This window comes from Lolium rigidum, chromosome 6 (genome assembly GCF_022539505.1).
Source record: "Lolium rigidum isolate FL_2022 chromosome 6, APGP_CSIRO_Lrig_0.1, whole genome shotgun sequence".
NCBI lineage: Eukaryota > Viridiplantae > Streptophyta > Magnoliopsida > Poales > Poaceae > Lolium > Lolium rigidum.
Window position 1 is genome coordinate 272,412,245 of NC_061513.1, and position 16,609 is coordinate 272,428,853.

A 16,609-nucleotide genomic window follows, 5' to 3' on the forward strand; every position below is an offset into this window, starting at 1 on the left:
GTTGAGATCCAGAATGTCTGACAGTCAAGTCAGTTTGAAATAAAATCCAACCTGTGTTTTTTTTTCTTAAATTTCTTTCTTGAAATGATGAAATATTGGAATCAACAAGATGCGATGTTTTTGTAATGTTAGATGGATTAGATCTGCTACATGGTTGCAAAGTTTACTGCTGATACTTTTTTTACAGAACTTTGAAGTTGCCTTTTGTGAAATCTTGGATGTTGCAGGAGAAAGTTCAGGAGTCACAGTACCAGATTACCCCATGGCAAACTAAATTGCCAAATAAGACCAGTCTTCCTGTACAGTCACCTAAAGATTCTCTTGGAAAAGCATTGGTGACTTTGCTATAGCTCTATACTTTTTTGATTACTCTTGCAACAAATACTTTCTCTAACTCTTTACTTTCCCAGAGCAAAAACAGTCTTGATATCGTGCCCCAGACACCATATCCTCATGTACAATCTCCAATGTCTTCCCCTGTTCAAGGTAGAGGTGATTGGATGGTATTAGCAAACAAAAACCGTCATGTAATTCCAAGTGAGGTTCCTGCAAGAAATATTGATCATGATTACAGAGAAAGGACATCTCTTTCAAGCAGGTAGTGCCTATCCTTTTGGAGCTTAACAGTTTACCTTCCTAAGTTACCTTTTGCTCTTTAACAGTGTTATTTTGCATGCTTAAGTTAGCAATGTTTTTTTTGTGGCTATAAATTTGGAGGCAACCAAAGGGGGCAAATAAGCAAAAAAGAGACATAAAAGAATGACAGAAAGAAAGAAGGCTGGGGCGAAGAACCAGCATCAGCTTAGTAAAATGGCTGGTTATTCACGACTTCAGCATAAGCAACCATGAAGAAAAGCAAAATAGCAAAATGAAAAATTTTAAAGGCTGGATAAAAAAACAGACATACACACTTCTATTTTTTGATATTTTTTTTTAAGATAGACTAGTTTGGAAGGGCCATCTCATAATTGTTTCAATTTCTTGGATAACTTATATACGTTAACTTCATGAATGTTGCACATTTTGCTTTCTCATTTCTATCACCGTTTCATTATTTTGGTATACTTAAACTGTTGCCATGGAAGGTTTAGCAAACCATGTCTGTAAGTCTGTAACTAGAGTACTAAACATTACTATGACTTCATGTTTGCAGCAATCAATTTAGGAACGACGTTTATACTCCAGCATCTCAACATGATTCTCATACTGTCCAATTTGATTTCGATCCCCGGAGTCAAAACCCACCATTCAAGGGCATTAGGAGAAGTGATGTCTTGGATGGTTCTGTGGGTGCTGAAGCCCAACATGTGCGAGAAACTTCTGCTCAATGGGGTCCTGGAGACTCACCTAATTTAGCATCTGTCGTCGAGGAAGCAAATCCTTCATATCCCTATGTTCCTACTGTTCCCGAGGAGCCTGGCTCCCCTTTCTGTGACGGTAGTTAATATGGGGTTAAGTTCCTATAATCATATTTTTTTAGCATTTCATTTAATCTCAATGTAGATGCCATTTTGTGAATATGCAGCTGCAGAGGATGATCCATCGCCAGGCATAAAAGGCCTTCGAATTATGGGTGAAGCTTTTCCTGGGCGAGAACTACAAGCATGTGGATACTCCATTGATGGAACAACAACTTGTAATTTTGAGGTGCGCTTGATATATACACATTTTGAATAAAACAAGTACTTTCTATCACATTATATCGGTTTGGTTCAGATTTTCAGTTTTGCAACTCTTTCTGCATGTTCAGTGGGTGCGGCATTTAGAAGATGGCTCTGTAAGATTCATAAAAGGTACTATTTTTTGTGTGTGATGCATAATAAATGAGTTTAAGGTTTGTGCCCTTGTTACTCATATCATGATGTCACTACTATGGATTAATTATTTATTTGTTATAGGAGCAAGGCAACGACCTAATTATTTAGTTACTGCCGATGATGTGGGCACTTTACTGGCCATTGAAGTCCAACCCCTAGATCACAGAAAAAGAAATGTAACCACTTTTCCATGTGCTGATCTTTATGCTATATTGCTGTATTTTTCTAACACTGTGGAAATCCTGGGGCTATCTATTTTTGTATTCCTTTTGAAATGACAAACCAGAGGTTTTTTAATGATTAATTATCATTTCTCTGTTCGGATTTCTTAGATCTCAGATTAGTTTCTAGATAACTAGATAGTTTTCACTAAATAATACAAATACTCTTGTTTCTTTTTCGTATATATTTGTGGAGATTCAGAATGCCCAGACAGTCCAGTCAGTTTGAGACAAAATCCAGCCTGTGTTTAATCGTAAGTTCTTTCTTCAAATGATGAAATATTGAAATCAACAAGATGCGATGTTAGTGTGATCTTAGATGGATGAGATCTTCTATATTGTTAAATTTCTCTCGAAAATGATTTGCTAGTTGGTACTATTAGAGTGATAAAATGTTCGGTTTTGTTTTGAAACCTTCCTGTTTCCTATTATAGGGTCAGATTGCCAAGGTTTATGCTAACGACCAAGCAAAAATTACTTGCGGTGAGTATTAAAATTGTTAACCTGCTCTTCCATTTTCAATTTAGCCTTTTCTTACCAGTATCTTATTGTTTTAATTATTTGTTGGTTCTAAGTGTATCTATCGTCCAAATTATAGCCAGGCGAATAGTAGTCAGTGTGTGCCTGTAAAATAGCTGATAACTAGCCTTACAGAAGAGTGATATATCGTGAGGGAACTTTCAAAGATAAAAATCGAGTTAACTGTTGCAGAGGATCAGTGATATTAAAACTCAATTAGTAGACATAAACACCTGCCGTGGAGAACTTATGTGTATTGAGCCAGTATGCTCATACAGTTTATCTGCATTAAATTTGTAGGCCATACTAACATTATATTAGCCAGTGTGCAAAACGGAAAGACTTTACAATAGCAACTGTGTAGAATGGTTTCTCCAAAATCACTCTGAATGATGATGGGTTATATGATGTATCCCACTATGTTAAATTCCACTGTGGACCATGCATTAGTAAAATAATGACATGTTGAAACCAAATTAAGTATGGATACACTGTACCACATTTCGCAACAAAGAATCCAGTAGACAGGTTGAACCAGCTTGAAATCTGGTTCAACATTTATATATTTGACCTCTACATATCCTTAACTCCCCTAAGCCCAAACCTGGGTACTTCTGTTGTTTTGGTGCAAGACATGTGATTGTGTGACTGTGATACTTCAAATTGTTTTGCACAATTTGAACCCCTCCTAGGAGGCTTGTAGTCTTCTTCTTTGCAATGAAAAGAAACACAATGTCATTGCATTTTCTCGAAAAAAAATAACTTGTGTAACCATATTTGTTGCAGATCCTGAAACAAAGGAACTTGTTAAGAAAACTCTTGAAGCTGGGCATGTGTCTTATCAAGTCCAGCTACCTGTATGTTTACTGTACTTCACAACTATCCATCAAAAATATTCTTGCTACTTTTTTGTGATTCCAGGCAACTGTTTAAAACGTTAAATCTTGTAACAGCAGGTGAGATTCTTAGACATGTGGGAACCAGCTGTTTTGGAAATAAAGAGGGAAGGTTACAGCATTAAATGTAACAGCCAGCGTGGTGTTGTTCTCACGGAGAAATTCCAGAAAGCATCTGCTGTATGTCCCTACTCTTTCTTTAGCAGTATTCCTTTCTTTCCAGAAATGGGATCTAAATATAAGATTGGCAATGGATGTGAGAGTAATCCTTGCTTAGGTGTTAGTATGTTCTAGTATGTTATAGAATTGGCAATGGTTTCTGTTAGTTGCTTCCGTACCTGAGTAGCAACGTTCATTTTCCCCATAATGGGGCGAAGGAAAACCAGTGGTATGTAGGTGTCACCATTAATTACTTTGAAATAAATCTGGCAAGCAAAATGATTTCGAATCCCAAATGCTTCAACTTTTTAGATAACAGGCATATAGCCCAGCTTTAAATTAATAAAGCAGCATGTCTTGCAACCCATAGCAGCATTCGACACACCCAAGGCAGCATAGTTCACATAGCAACAACAACAGCAGCCCACAGCCGCAGGATACATGGACGAAGGAACACTCTCAGAGGGTAAGGGCATCTCCAGCGGCGCGACGCATTTCGGACGTCGAAACGGACGCGTCGTGTCCGTTTGCGTCGGCCGAAATGGTCGAAATCGTCCGGGCATCCGTTTGCGTCGGGGGTGGCTCCAGCGGCGCGACGCATAAATTTTTTTTCATTCATGGAACCATAATTTACATTAATAAAAAAACATAAAAAAGCCATAAAGGCGACTAAAAGTTGCTGCTGCCTACTGGTCGTCGTCGCTGACGAGGTTAATGAACTCCGGCGTCGGCCATGGAAGCTCGTACGCCGGCGGTGGAGGAGGTACCGCCGCATGGGCAGGAAGCTGTGGCCAGGGATCCCACGCCGGAGCAGCTGGCGGAGCGCGGTCGTTGGAACGCGTCGGCGTTGCCGGAGGAGTCGCCGGTCTCCTCGCGCGAGCGCTGACTCGCGCAGCTGGATTGCGAGCCCCTCCCACAAAGCGAGCTCGTTGAGCTCGTCCTGCGCGCTGTTGGCCAATGCCATGGCAATGGCCTCATCCTCGGAAAGGTCCGGCGGCTGGGTCTCCGGATCCCACGCCGGCCCGCCGTCGTCGTGGTCGTAGTCGACCATGTCGACGTCCTCGTCCGCGTCCTCCTGGTCGTTCTCTTCTTCTTCTGCGGCGATCTCTCGGTCGAAGAAGTCCACGTCGCCGAGGTAGCCAGCGCGGCGGCGCGCGTCGAACTCCCACGTCCCGAATGAAATCCAGTTGTAGGAGTTCAGCGCGTACGCCCGATCCTCCCGCAGATCCGGCGGCAAGATCGCTCGGCGGCGGCGCACCTCGTCCCGCCGCTCTCGGCCCTCGCGCGGCACGGGGGGGACCGGCACGCGCCGCGAGTTCAGGTACCAGCCCCCTCCCGGCAAGTTCGCGTCCGGCCATGGCACCGTCCGGTTTTCCTCCCATAGCTGCCGTGCGAGGTCAACGCGGACGTACCGGCCGACCCGTGCCTTCTTGCCGGAATGCGAGCCGCTAGCCTCCTGGTCGTTCTTCGTCTTGCGGAACGGCCAGCATTTCTTTCCCATGGCGTCGGTGGGGTGGATACTGTGGGATTTGGCAATGGTTTGGTCGTGGAAATGGCCGCCGGCAGCGTCCATTTAAAAGGCTCCGACGCCATATCGCCTTCAATGGCCTGCCAGTGCAACGTCTACTAGCTGCGCACGCTCGCGGAAGCCGAGGCACGCCATTAACGCGGCCCTGCAAAGGCTGCAGCGCGCCGCCCGGAAGTAATGCCGCGGAAGACGAAGCAGTTGTGCCGCTGCCAGGCGGGCCGTGCGAGGACCGTGCGGACACTTTGCGCGTCCGCGCAGCGTCCGCAGAGACGCAAACCTGGCGCATATTTGGGCAAGGTTTGCGTCTGTTATCACCAGAATTTGACCGGATCAGAGGTGGGCCGCGATTGAAGATGGGCTTGAAGAATATACATAGAAGAAATACATGAATCGGCCTTGTATACAAAGTTTGGGCTAGTTTGCCCGTGTATCTGTAATATAGTAGGATACGTGTCGGTTAGATAGAGTTTGGGCTCGTGCCCGGTTGGGATTATTCCCACGTTAGAGAGTCTACGGACTATAAATATGTATCTAGGGTTTATGAAATAAACAACAATCACGTTCACCACAAACCAATCTAGGCGCATCGCCAACTCCCTTGTCTCGAGGGTTTCTTCCGGGTAAGCATCATGCTGCCTAGATCGCATCTTGCGATCTAGGCAGCACACGTTTATTCGTTGTTCATGCGTTGCTCGTACTGAAGCCTTTTTGATGGCGAGCAACGTAGTTATCATAGATGTGTTAGGGTTAGCATTGTTCATCGTATCATATGCTCTCGTCGTGCAACCCTTAGACGTCTAGCCGTCCTTACACCTATCTTAGGCGTAAGGACGGCACCCCGCTTGATCATTATTTAGTAGATCCGATCCGTTATGGTTGCTCCTTGTTCATCAAGGATTAGTTTAATATCTACATAGTTAGGCCTTACAAACGGGTTGAAGGATCCAGTGGCGCGTAGGGTGTAGTTTGCTAGCCCTAGACAGAATGTTCCAAGGATCAACTTCGTGTTGGTTTTTAGGCCTTGTCTAGGGTCGGTTTACGATCACCGTGCGTGGCCGCCAGGCTCAATCACGAGTAGGATGTTCCGATTATGCGGTGAAAACCCTAAATCGTAGTAGGTCGTTTTAGCTTTATTTCGATCAAGCAGGACCACCATCCGATCGTACACCTCGTACGCATCATGGGTGGATCGGCTCTTTGAGCCGATTCACGGGACAACCCGAGAGCCGATCGAGGCTCGTATTTAATGTTTACGTGTATGCCATGCGAGGAAACTAAGCGAGGCAAATCCAACACCTTCACGACCAGGTATAGGTCAGGTGGCACGCCCTTGCACCAGCATCGGACGTGCGTGCCGAGTCTTTGCGGGCCGTCGCTCGGAGGGACCAGGGCCAGCCGCAGTCCTGGGAGCCTCCCGGCTCTACGGTGTTGCCCGTCGCTGCCCGCCGGTGGGTTTCTGACCGCAACACATTCTGGCACGCCCGGTGGGACCATTCCGGATTGAGATGGTTCCAGCTCCATCGAGCATGTGAGCCGATATTTGGCACAGCTGGGCACGATCTCAGCATCAGATGAGCTGCGTGTGAGGTTCTTCGCACAGTCCCTCACAGGATCGGCTTTCGGGTGGTACACATCGTTGCCACCAGACTCAATCCGGACTTGGAAGCGGTTGGAAGAGCGGTTCCACATGCGGTATCACTCGAGAGGCTTCCGAGGCCGGCATTGCCGATCTAGCACAAGTACGACGAAGCGCGGAGAAACGGTTTCGGAATACGTCCGGCGCTTCGGGACCGTTAGGAACCGATGCTATTCGGCTCGTGTGAGCGAGAAAGAAGCGATCGAGTTGGCGGTGGTGGGTCTCGCATCACCAATTAAGGACGTGGCCTCCCAAGCGAGACTACCCTTCACCGGCGCACATGGTGCGAAGGCTGTCGGTATATGAACGGCGCCACCCGGATGTATACCGGGATAAATTCAAGCGTGCGGTGGTCCTGGTTGAGGCGGATGAAGATGAAGGCTCGCGGGAGATCAAGAGGTAGCGAGTGGCTGAATGGACTCGGGGGGCAAGCCCCGTGCCCTGTAAGTGGGTTCAGCCACAAGGTCCTCCAAGAGGGTTTGACTTCGATGTCACCAAGGCTGAGCAAATTTTCGACCTCTTACTTAAGGAGAAGCAGCTAAAGGTACCCGAAGGCCACACGATCCCCACGGCTCAGGAGCTGAACGGAAAGCCATGCGCAAGTGGCATAACACGTTCACCCATGCCACCAACGACTGCAGGGTGTGGCGTCGGCAGGTCCAAATGGCGATAGAACAAGGGCGTCTAATTTTCAGCCCGATACGCCATGAAGGTCGACACACACCCCTTCCCCGCCGTTAACATGGTGGAGTGCACTTACCCTGGAGGGTGCCAGCCAGGATTCTCGTTCAACATCAACATGGTAGGACCCGGGCACCACTCGGTAAGGACGGAGACGAGGGCAGCTGCTCTCATAGCAAGGACACGAGAGGAAGCCGTTCCACGCGATCGGCCCCGTCACGATGGCAAGCGCTATATCACGGAGGGAGAAGTGAGGAACGTGAGATATCGGCGACCTCTTTCCGATCACCTCCTCAACAAATATGTGAGTCAATACGACCAACGCCGACGATACAACGACGATGATGAAAGAGATCGTCGGCTAGGGACGCCGGGAGACACCGTCGGCATGATCGCAACGAGGAGAGATATGAGCGCCACGCCAAGGAAAAGTCGAGAGAGCAAGACGACGTGGATAGGCACCGGGATTGCCCCTTCTTCGGACACTGCTGGGATTCGGGAATGAGCCGATTGCCTACAATCGGCAGCTGCCCGAGAATGTAGACAAAAGGAGAAGGATGCGGCTAACGTGTCCGGTGTTCAAACGTCTAGGGCCTCTCCCGCCTCGGAACAAGCACGCTGAGTCCTCTCGGGTAGAAGATCTCGAGGAACTAGAGGACGATGATGAAGAAGAAGATAAGTATCATCGGCCAAGGTGGTGCCCTGATGGACTCAGCCGTTCCCAAAAGCGTAGGGTTCAGCGACTACGTGGTTTGGAGGAAGCCGAGAGGTTATACCTGCACACGTTAAGGAAGGCGCGGCCTGATCTGGCCGCCAAAATTCAGCGAACCCTGGACGAAGAAGGTCGGCCACAAAGGAAAGAGTGGCGCCCCAGACAAAGGAAAGCCGATGATGAGACATCGGCTGGCACAAACATGGTGTTCATCCTTCCGACGGAGTTTAGTGCTCCAGGATTAGACGAAGCACCTGTGGCACAACTTGACTGCGGCCCACGGCCGGTTATCTTTGAGAAGCCACGAGAAAGAAGCTACAGAAATCTGAAGGCCCTGTACTTGCGAGGCTATATCAATGGGCAGCCTGTCAACAAGATGCTCGGTGGACACCGGAGCGGCGATCAACATCATGCCATACTCCATGCTACGTCGGTTGGGACGCTCTAGCTCGGATCCGATCAAGACCAACGTGACACCGAGCGATTTCAATGGCCAAGCATCCGACGCACAAGGTGTTCGAACGTGGATCCGACCGTAGGAAGGAAAACCATCCCTACGACGTTCTTTATTTTCGACGGCAAGAGCACCTATGTCTGTCTTGCTAGGGAGAGATTGGATCCACGCCAAGCTGTTGCATTCCGTCCACGATGCACCAATGCTTAATACGGTGGGATGGAGATGAAGTAGAGGTCGTCCACGCAGATGATTCAGCCGAGATATCAACGGCTGGCATGAACGTTTGGGAGACAACAGGCCAAGAGCCACTCTCAGGCATCAATTTGGACGACTGCGAGCGCATCGACGTGACAAAGGACGGGGTGAGGCTGGTCTTATCCACCGGCCTAACCGTGTAACAAGAGCAACATCTATGGACAAACGTGGCGATGCCGATCCGTGTGATCGGCCCCGAAGATCTATGAAGGAACATTACAAACCTTCATTGAGTTAGTCAATCAACATGGAGGCCGATTCCAGCAATCGGCCAAAATTATCCTCACCATACGTTTTGCCTGTGTTCAACGTCGATCTAATGGGCAGCGGTTTTACGTCGGCTGATGAGCTGGAAGAAGTCAACATTGGTCCTAACGAAGCCGACGTTCAAATACAGTGCCTTGGCTAGCTACAGAGCCGATATCCGCAGTTACCTGGCAGATTCGGCTCGGGGGGCACCTAATCAGATGAGCATGTGCGATACATGTGCAGTAAGATATTAGGGGCCGATAGAAAAATCGGCCAGTAAAAAAAAAAATTTCTCATGAGGTGTCTCATGATGTACAGCCGATGCACGGACATCGACTTTAGAGCTAAGGAACAAAGCCGATGCGCAGCCATCGACTCTAGCACAAATTCCATGGGATCTACCAGTTGCGTGTTCAAGACACGAGGACCTCCAACTCTGTGCGCAAGGTTGCCAGTTCAGCAGTGATGTCAGAGGAGTTTTGGCGTACAAGACAACCTTGTCAGAAGAGTTTTGGCTCATTAAGCCGTTGGTGATCATACTGCAACATCGGCTTTCAACGGAAGGAAGGTGTTCGGCTTTGGCTGGCTGCGCATGGTGGTTTGTTCCGGTTTGCTCGGGCTCGGGTCCATTGGTCCGAATTGTGTGTCTTCACCACCGTTTTCGCCTTGGACCGAGGCTCGGGGGCAGCTGACTCGGCGGATGATCTGCTTTTAGAAGCCGATTGGGGTGTCATCGGCTGACCCTGCGTCATAACCTTCTTCGAAGGTGATGAGTTGTTGCAAAAGAAGACCACCAGGACTGCTGAAAGGAGCTTGAAAGGGAAGCCGTCATCATCTAAAGGGTCAGAGCCGTTTCTGTTGGCTTTGCTCGCGTTTCATGGCAAGGTCCGATGCGCTGCCATCGGCTCTTGATTTGCTAACTTATTTTAGCAATCGGCAAAATTGGTAAAAGGGCAAAATCAGCTGAGAAATGTCTTCTTCATTAATAAGGGGGTTTTTTACAATGAGGAGCCGATTGCTCGGGGAAGAAAGAACAAAAGCCGACTACTACTACTAGTCCCTAATCTAAGGGCCGTTGCTGCCCTCGTCGTCGTCATCGCTGCCGCCGGCGCAGCTGCTGATAGGCTCCTCATCGCTGCTCCCATAGCCTTCTACGGGAGCCTCGTCTTCCTCATCATCGTCATCGCTGTCGTCGTCCCACCAGGCGCGGAGGCGCTTCGCCGGTGGGTAACCTTCGAGGGGGTCGTCGCCGTCCTCCTCCGCTTCTCCCTCGGAGGAGGTGAAGTCGTCCCAGGAGAAGCGGTCGTCCTCGCTCTCCGCCTCCTCCTCCCCGTCGACGAGAAATTGAAGGTCGTCCTCTCCGTCGGTCAAGGATTTATCATCCTCGGACCAGATGAAGGAATCGTGTTCCTCCTTGTCCCACGTCGTTGGGGCGAGGATGTCGTGCGCCGCCAACGAGCCCCACTCTGGCGTCGGCTCACGGAAGGGAGATGATACGTAGGAGAGGTTTGAGGAAGCAGAAGAGGAGGAGGAGGAAGAAGACATGGCTACGGAGGAAGGAGGGTTTTTTGCCGATGGCTAGTACGGAGCAGGAGGGTGAAGGGGCGAATTGCTCGATGCGGTTAAATAATGGGATATTGGGGAGAGTTAATGTTACAGCAGTTTCCAAGGAAGTGGTGCCAAAGAATTGTCAAATCGCGCATAGAAGTCAAGAAGGCAAGGCATCATGATGAAGGATACTGCAGCGGTTCTGCTCTGCCACGACATGACCCAACGAACGAAAAGCGGAGTGATTTTGGAATTGGCATTTCCAAAACCAGGGGGGCATGTGTTATCACCAGAATTTGACCGGATCAGAGGTGGGCCGCGATTGAAGATGGGCTTGAAGAATATACATAGAAGAAATACATGAATCGGCCTTGTATACAAAGTTTGGGCTAGTTTGCCCGTGTATACGTAATATAGTAGGATACGTGTCGGTTAGATAGAGTTTGGGCTCGTGCCCGGTTGGGATTATTCCCACGTTAGAGAGTCTACGGACTATAAATATGTATCTAGGGTTTATGAAATAAACAACAATCACGTTCACCACAAACCAATCTAGGCGCATCGCCAACTCCCTTGTCTCGAGGGTTTCTTCCGGGTAAGCATCATGCTGCCTAGATCGCATCTTGCGATCTAGGCAGCTACACGTTTATTCGTTGTTCATGCGTTGCTCGTACTCGAAGCCTTTTTGATGGCGAGCAACGTAGTTATCATAGATGTGTTAGGGTTAGCATTGTTCATCGTATCATATGTCGTCGTCGTGCAACCCTTAGACGTCTAGCCGTCCTTACACCTATCTTAGGCGTAAGGACGGCACCCCTTGATCATTATTTAGTAGATCCGATCCGTTATGGTTGCTCCTTGTTCATCAAGGATTAGTTTAATATCTGCATAGTTAGGCCTTACAAACGGGTTGAAGGATCCGGTGGCGCGTAGGGTGTAGTTTGCTAGCCCTAGACGGGATGTTCCAAGGATCAACTTCGTGTTGGTTTTTAGGCCTTGTCTAGGGTCGGTTTACGATCACCGTGCGTGGCCGCCAGGCTCAATCACGAGTAGGATGTTCCGATTATGCGGTGAAAACCCTAAATCGTAGTAGGTCATTTTAGCTTTATTTCGATCAAGCAGGACCACCATCTGATCGTACACCTCGTACGCATCATGGGTGGATCGGCTCTTTGAGCCGATTCACGGAGACAACTCGAGAGCCGATCGAGGCTCGTATTTAATGTTTACGTGTATGCCATGCAGGAAACTAAGCGAGGCAAATCCAACACCTTCACGACCGGGTATAGGTCGGGTGGCACACGCCCTTGCACCGAGCATCGGACGTGCGTGCCGAGTCTTTGCGGGCCGTCGCTCGGAGGGACCAGGGCCAGCCGCAGTCCTGGGAGCCTCCCGGCTCTACGGTGTTGCCCGTCGCTGCCCGCCGGTGGGTTTCTGACCGCAACAGCGTCTCTGCGGACGGCCCGGTCACTTTGCATCGCGCCGCTGGAGAGGGTGCACGACGCATTTTCGGTCACGGCGGACACAAACGGACGCTCAGCGTCCATTTGCGTCGCGCCGCTGGAGATGCCCTAAAGCTAAAGGTAACTAGGAGCTCGTGCGCGACCCGGACGAATGGAACCTCATTTTGTCATTTTTGTGTAGGCCACACACAATGGTATTTTTCCGTGAAAACACACACGAGTAAGTATCAACATAATATATACATACAAAAATTTACTTCACATTTTTTGAAACTTTTAAATAGTATTTTTTTGAACTTTTCGTAAATGGGTGCGCGCGCACCCAGGTTCCATTCACCATTTTCGCTCGGTGCGTGCGTTTGGTTCTGGACCAAAACATGGATGGGATGGGATGGTCCTCTTTCTTGGTACGTTTGGTTACAAATTAAGGTGGATGGAACCATCCCCAGAAAGAAATATTCCTTGAAAATCCTGAATCAACCCGTCCCTCCAAATCGACTGAACCTCCCGATCCACCTTTTCCTAAAAACATGGACCGTGGCTAATCCCTCTCCCTCATCTCCAAATCGACCGAACCACATCTTGCCCACCTCCGGCTTGCCTGCGGCGGACATAGAAAGCATTGGGCGTTGGGCGTTGGGCAAGAGCGGCGTTGGGCGCACTCGCGTCGACCTCGGCCCTGGGTGAGCATGGCGGCCTCGGCCCTGGGCGCGCGGCGGCCTGGGTGGGTGCGACAGCCCTGACCCTGGGCACTAGCGGCGACATTAGTCGTGTTCGAGCGCGGTGGCAGCAGCCTCGGCTCTAGGCGCGCGCGGCGGCCTCGGCCCTGGGAGCGCGCGGCGTCCTCGACCCTGGGAGCGCGCGGCGATTCAACCGTGGGCGGGGCAACCTGGGCCATGTGCGAGCGCGGCCGGACTGGGCACGGCCGGGCGGCGGCGGCAGCGCACGGCCGAGCGGCGGCGACTGCTCACGGCCGAGCGGCGGCGACCGGGCACGGCCGGCGGCGGCGGCGGCTCGGGCACGGCCGGGCGGCGGCGGCGGGCCGCGCACGGCCGAGCGGCGGCGGCTGCGCACGGCCGGGCGGTGGCGGCTGCTCACGGCCGAGCGGCGGCGACTGGGCACGGCCTGGAGGCGGCTCATTGGGATGGAGGGGCACGAACTCGACAGGCGGCTCATGAAGATGATGTTCCTGTTTTTTGCTAATTGCAATTGGACGGCTGATAATAAACTGTTATTAGTATCATAACATAAACACACTTCATCCCATTCCACTCAGATCTTCAAACCAAACAGAATATGGGATCACCCAATATGGACCATCCCATCCCCAAAAAATCTGGATGATCCATCCCATCCCTCTCAAGTCACCAACCAAACGCACGCTAAACTTGTTGAAGCGCCGTCACCAGGAACTCCATCTTGTTCTCCCTAGCCCTGAGCAGAGGACGCCACAGCTGCAACATGATGATAGTTTTATAAACACAGTCAGACGGTTGACGTGGAAAGATAGGCTCAATCGTAATTCTTTTGCGAATCATTCAAAGCCCCCAGGATTGAGCCGCAAATAGAAGCCAAATAACCCTCTGCTCCCTACCCTTCAGCCCTTGAAGGATCTGGAAGAACTGGGCAAAAGAGCTTGGGTCCCACTGGACCCCAAGGATCTCTCTAATGCCACTCCACAAGAACTTAGCTAGGAAACAATCAAAGAAAATATGATCTGCAGTTTCGGTTCTACCACATAGGTTCTACGCACGCCGAGGTTGCAGTTGCTGGTGTGGAGGCGACGATTCGCGGCGGCGCTGTGCAGGTCTTGGATCCTCGACGGCCGGTGGGGAGCGGCAGCCCAGGCAGATGGCAAGGTCTGCGGCGTGGTGCCATTCCTCGTGGCAGCGAAGGCAGCGGCTTTCGTACCAGCAATCGATGGATTTGTGACCCGGGCGGCAGCAATTGAAGCAGAGGCCCCAGAGGTCCGCCGGGACGGGCCTTGCCGGAGCGGGCGGCGGCGACGGGGGAGAGGCGGGGTGCCTGTTGGCGCGGCGGTAGAGACGACCGTGGGGTTGCTCGAAGCCGTCGGCGTCCACACGCGGGGCGGCACGGGCAGCGGACGGCCGCTGCCGGGCCTGGACGGTGGTTAGCCGCTTGCCTGGAGGATTCCGGGGCTTCCGCAGCGACCGGAGGAGGGGTGGGGAACCGAATTGGTGAGGGGGCGGCGGCGAGACGACGGGGCGGCGAGGGGTTGGGGAAGCGCACGGGGGAGGCAGCGAAGCGACGTCGAGCGGGCTTGGCAGCCTCACCGGGGCCCGACCAGGCGCGGCGGATCCTTTCGGCAAAGGAGCGGCCGGAGGAGGCGCTGGAGTCAGAGGAGAGCGGGCTCTCAAATTCGCCCAGCCAGCGCTGGTCCGCCATGCCGGCGGAGACCGAGTCCATGCCGGGCGTGGCAGAGACGTGGGTGAGGGGAAATCTTAATCTTCAATGGCCGACCAAATCTGCTTGGCCCAAGGGAAAGTTTTTCAGACTGATCAGTCCAACATCCAAACTGGCTATGTCTAAAAGAAAGCAACTCTAAAGAATCCGCTGCAAACTGGCTGTTTCAGGAACTTTTCTGTTATGTGGTGAGTTCTGTTCTAGCTTATAGGATTGCTCTTCAAGTTAGGCTTGACAGTATTATCAGTTCCCTAGTTGTGATGACTGATGAGTTTTAAAACCTTCCCACAACACTTCCTATCAAACTGGTAGGCTATTCGATTGTACAGAATTATGTTTGTAGGCAAATTAACTACTCCCTCCTAGCCATTTTTGGGCAACTATTTTAAACCGGAGGGAGTACTAACAATGTCTTTTTTTTTACCATTTAGTTACTCCCTCAGATCCATAATAAGTGTTAGGGCTTAAGTTCAGTTTAGTCCAAATTTGAACTAAAACTCCGGCACTTATTATGGATCGGAGGGAGTAATTTATTTGGTCCTGTAATCATGCTTTGGTTTACACTGCGTTTTCCAGATTAATATTCCTTGGGGATACGAGCGTGCAACAGAGTTTGTGATTGTGTCTGCTGATGGTAAAGAATATAATCTCCAGCCAGCAGAAAACACGCCGTAAGTACCAAACTGAGTTTTTTTTTGCTTCATCATAGATTTGGTGCAAAGTTAAATTAAAAGTCCCTTCATATATTTTAGCAGCAAAATGAAACACAAAATCTTTTGCGTTTTCTCGAAAAAATATATTTTAGCAGCATGGACTAGTACTAGCTGTCCTTAGTAAACCATCCTAGATACCACTTCTTTAAACAAAAAAATACTTGTCTAATACAATCAGAAGTATGTAGATTCATGATTGAATTCCTTATCAAGTACAATGTCTGGAAATTTAAACTAAACTTGAATTCAACACTGCATCCTTGGCTTTAAGAATTATCTGTCAGTATGATTGGTGCCGTCGTGTTTATATTTATTATTGATGAGGTTATACACTGTCATGCTGAACATAAAATATATACTGCTTATCTTACTGTCTATTCCAATTTTGCAGACCTCGGGATACGATTGTTCTAGTGTTAAGATTGTTCAGAAGGATGGTATGATCTCTTTATCTCTTGCGAAGGCATTACATATGACTATCCCTTTAATTATCTGATATTTCCATGACAGTATCCAATGGACATCATGAAGTGATGGTCCTACTTTACTCAAGTTTATAATTGAGCACTATATGATTTTTAGCATGTTTGATGGGCCGCATTAGCTGGTTATTTTTTAATCTTAATTTTACTATCATCTTCCCACTGATAGTGTTAGCACCTTTTTCTTTGAAGTTAACTATAAAGTTCTTGATTCTTCCCACTATACTGCTATGCTGATATTCAAGGTAGCTAGATTGATATAAAGCTTGGTTACCAAATTCATGGTTACCTACCTTTTCTAGTTAAGGTCGTAGAGCCTGCATCAAAGCGCATATTGTTGATGACTCTGCCTGTTAGTGGTATCTTATATAGTACTACCAGCTAAGACCCTATTCGAAGAAAGTGTGATTTTAGTTGTTTTGAAGGAATACGTTGCTGTCAATATTCTATTCTTTGTCATCCTATGCTCTGTTCCTTCAACCCTAATGTGGAGAATGTGCATTTTGCAGGCTGTGGAGAAGAGGAGAGGAAGGAAAAAGGGCATCTTTCTCAAGTAGATCTGTCTAGCCAATGTATATTCATCTGTATCTATTCTTCAGAGTGAAGAGATCCCCACACGATTTTTCTGTATTCAAATATCGAAGAACCTGGTGCGCTCGGAGTTGTAACAAAGAGCGCTTCATCATTGTAAATACAGCTTAGTAGAAATGAAGTTACTTCTCGTAGCTGTTCTATGATGTGCCAAGTGATGAACAATCACAATACCATGCTCTTCATGTTTCCTTTACACTAGACTACACTTGGGTCGGAGTCATTACATTATTACCCAAAAAAGAAAATGCGGTCCAG

General features: G+C 49.2%; 1 pseudogene; it reads left to right on the top strand.

The window, feature by feature from the left end:
* Positions 1–218: 218 nt before the first annotated feature.
* LOC124664150 lies at positions 219–16,317 on the top strand (annotated as a pseudogene).
* The last annotated feature ends 292 nt before the right edge of the window (positions 16,318–16,609 follow it).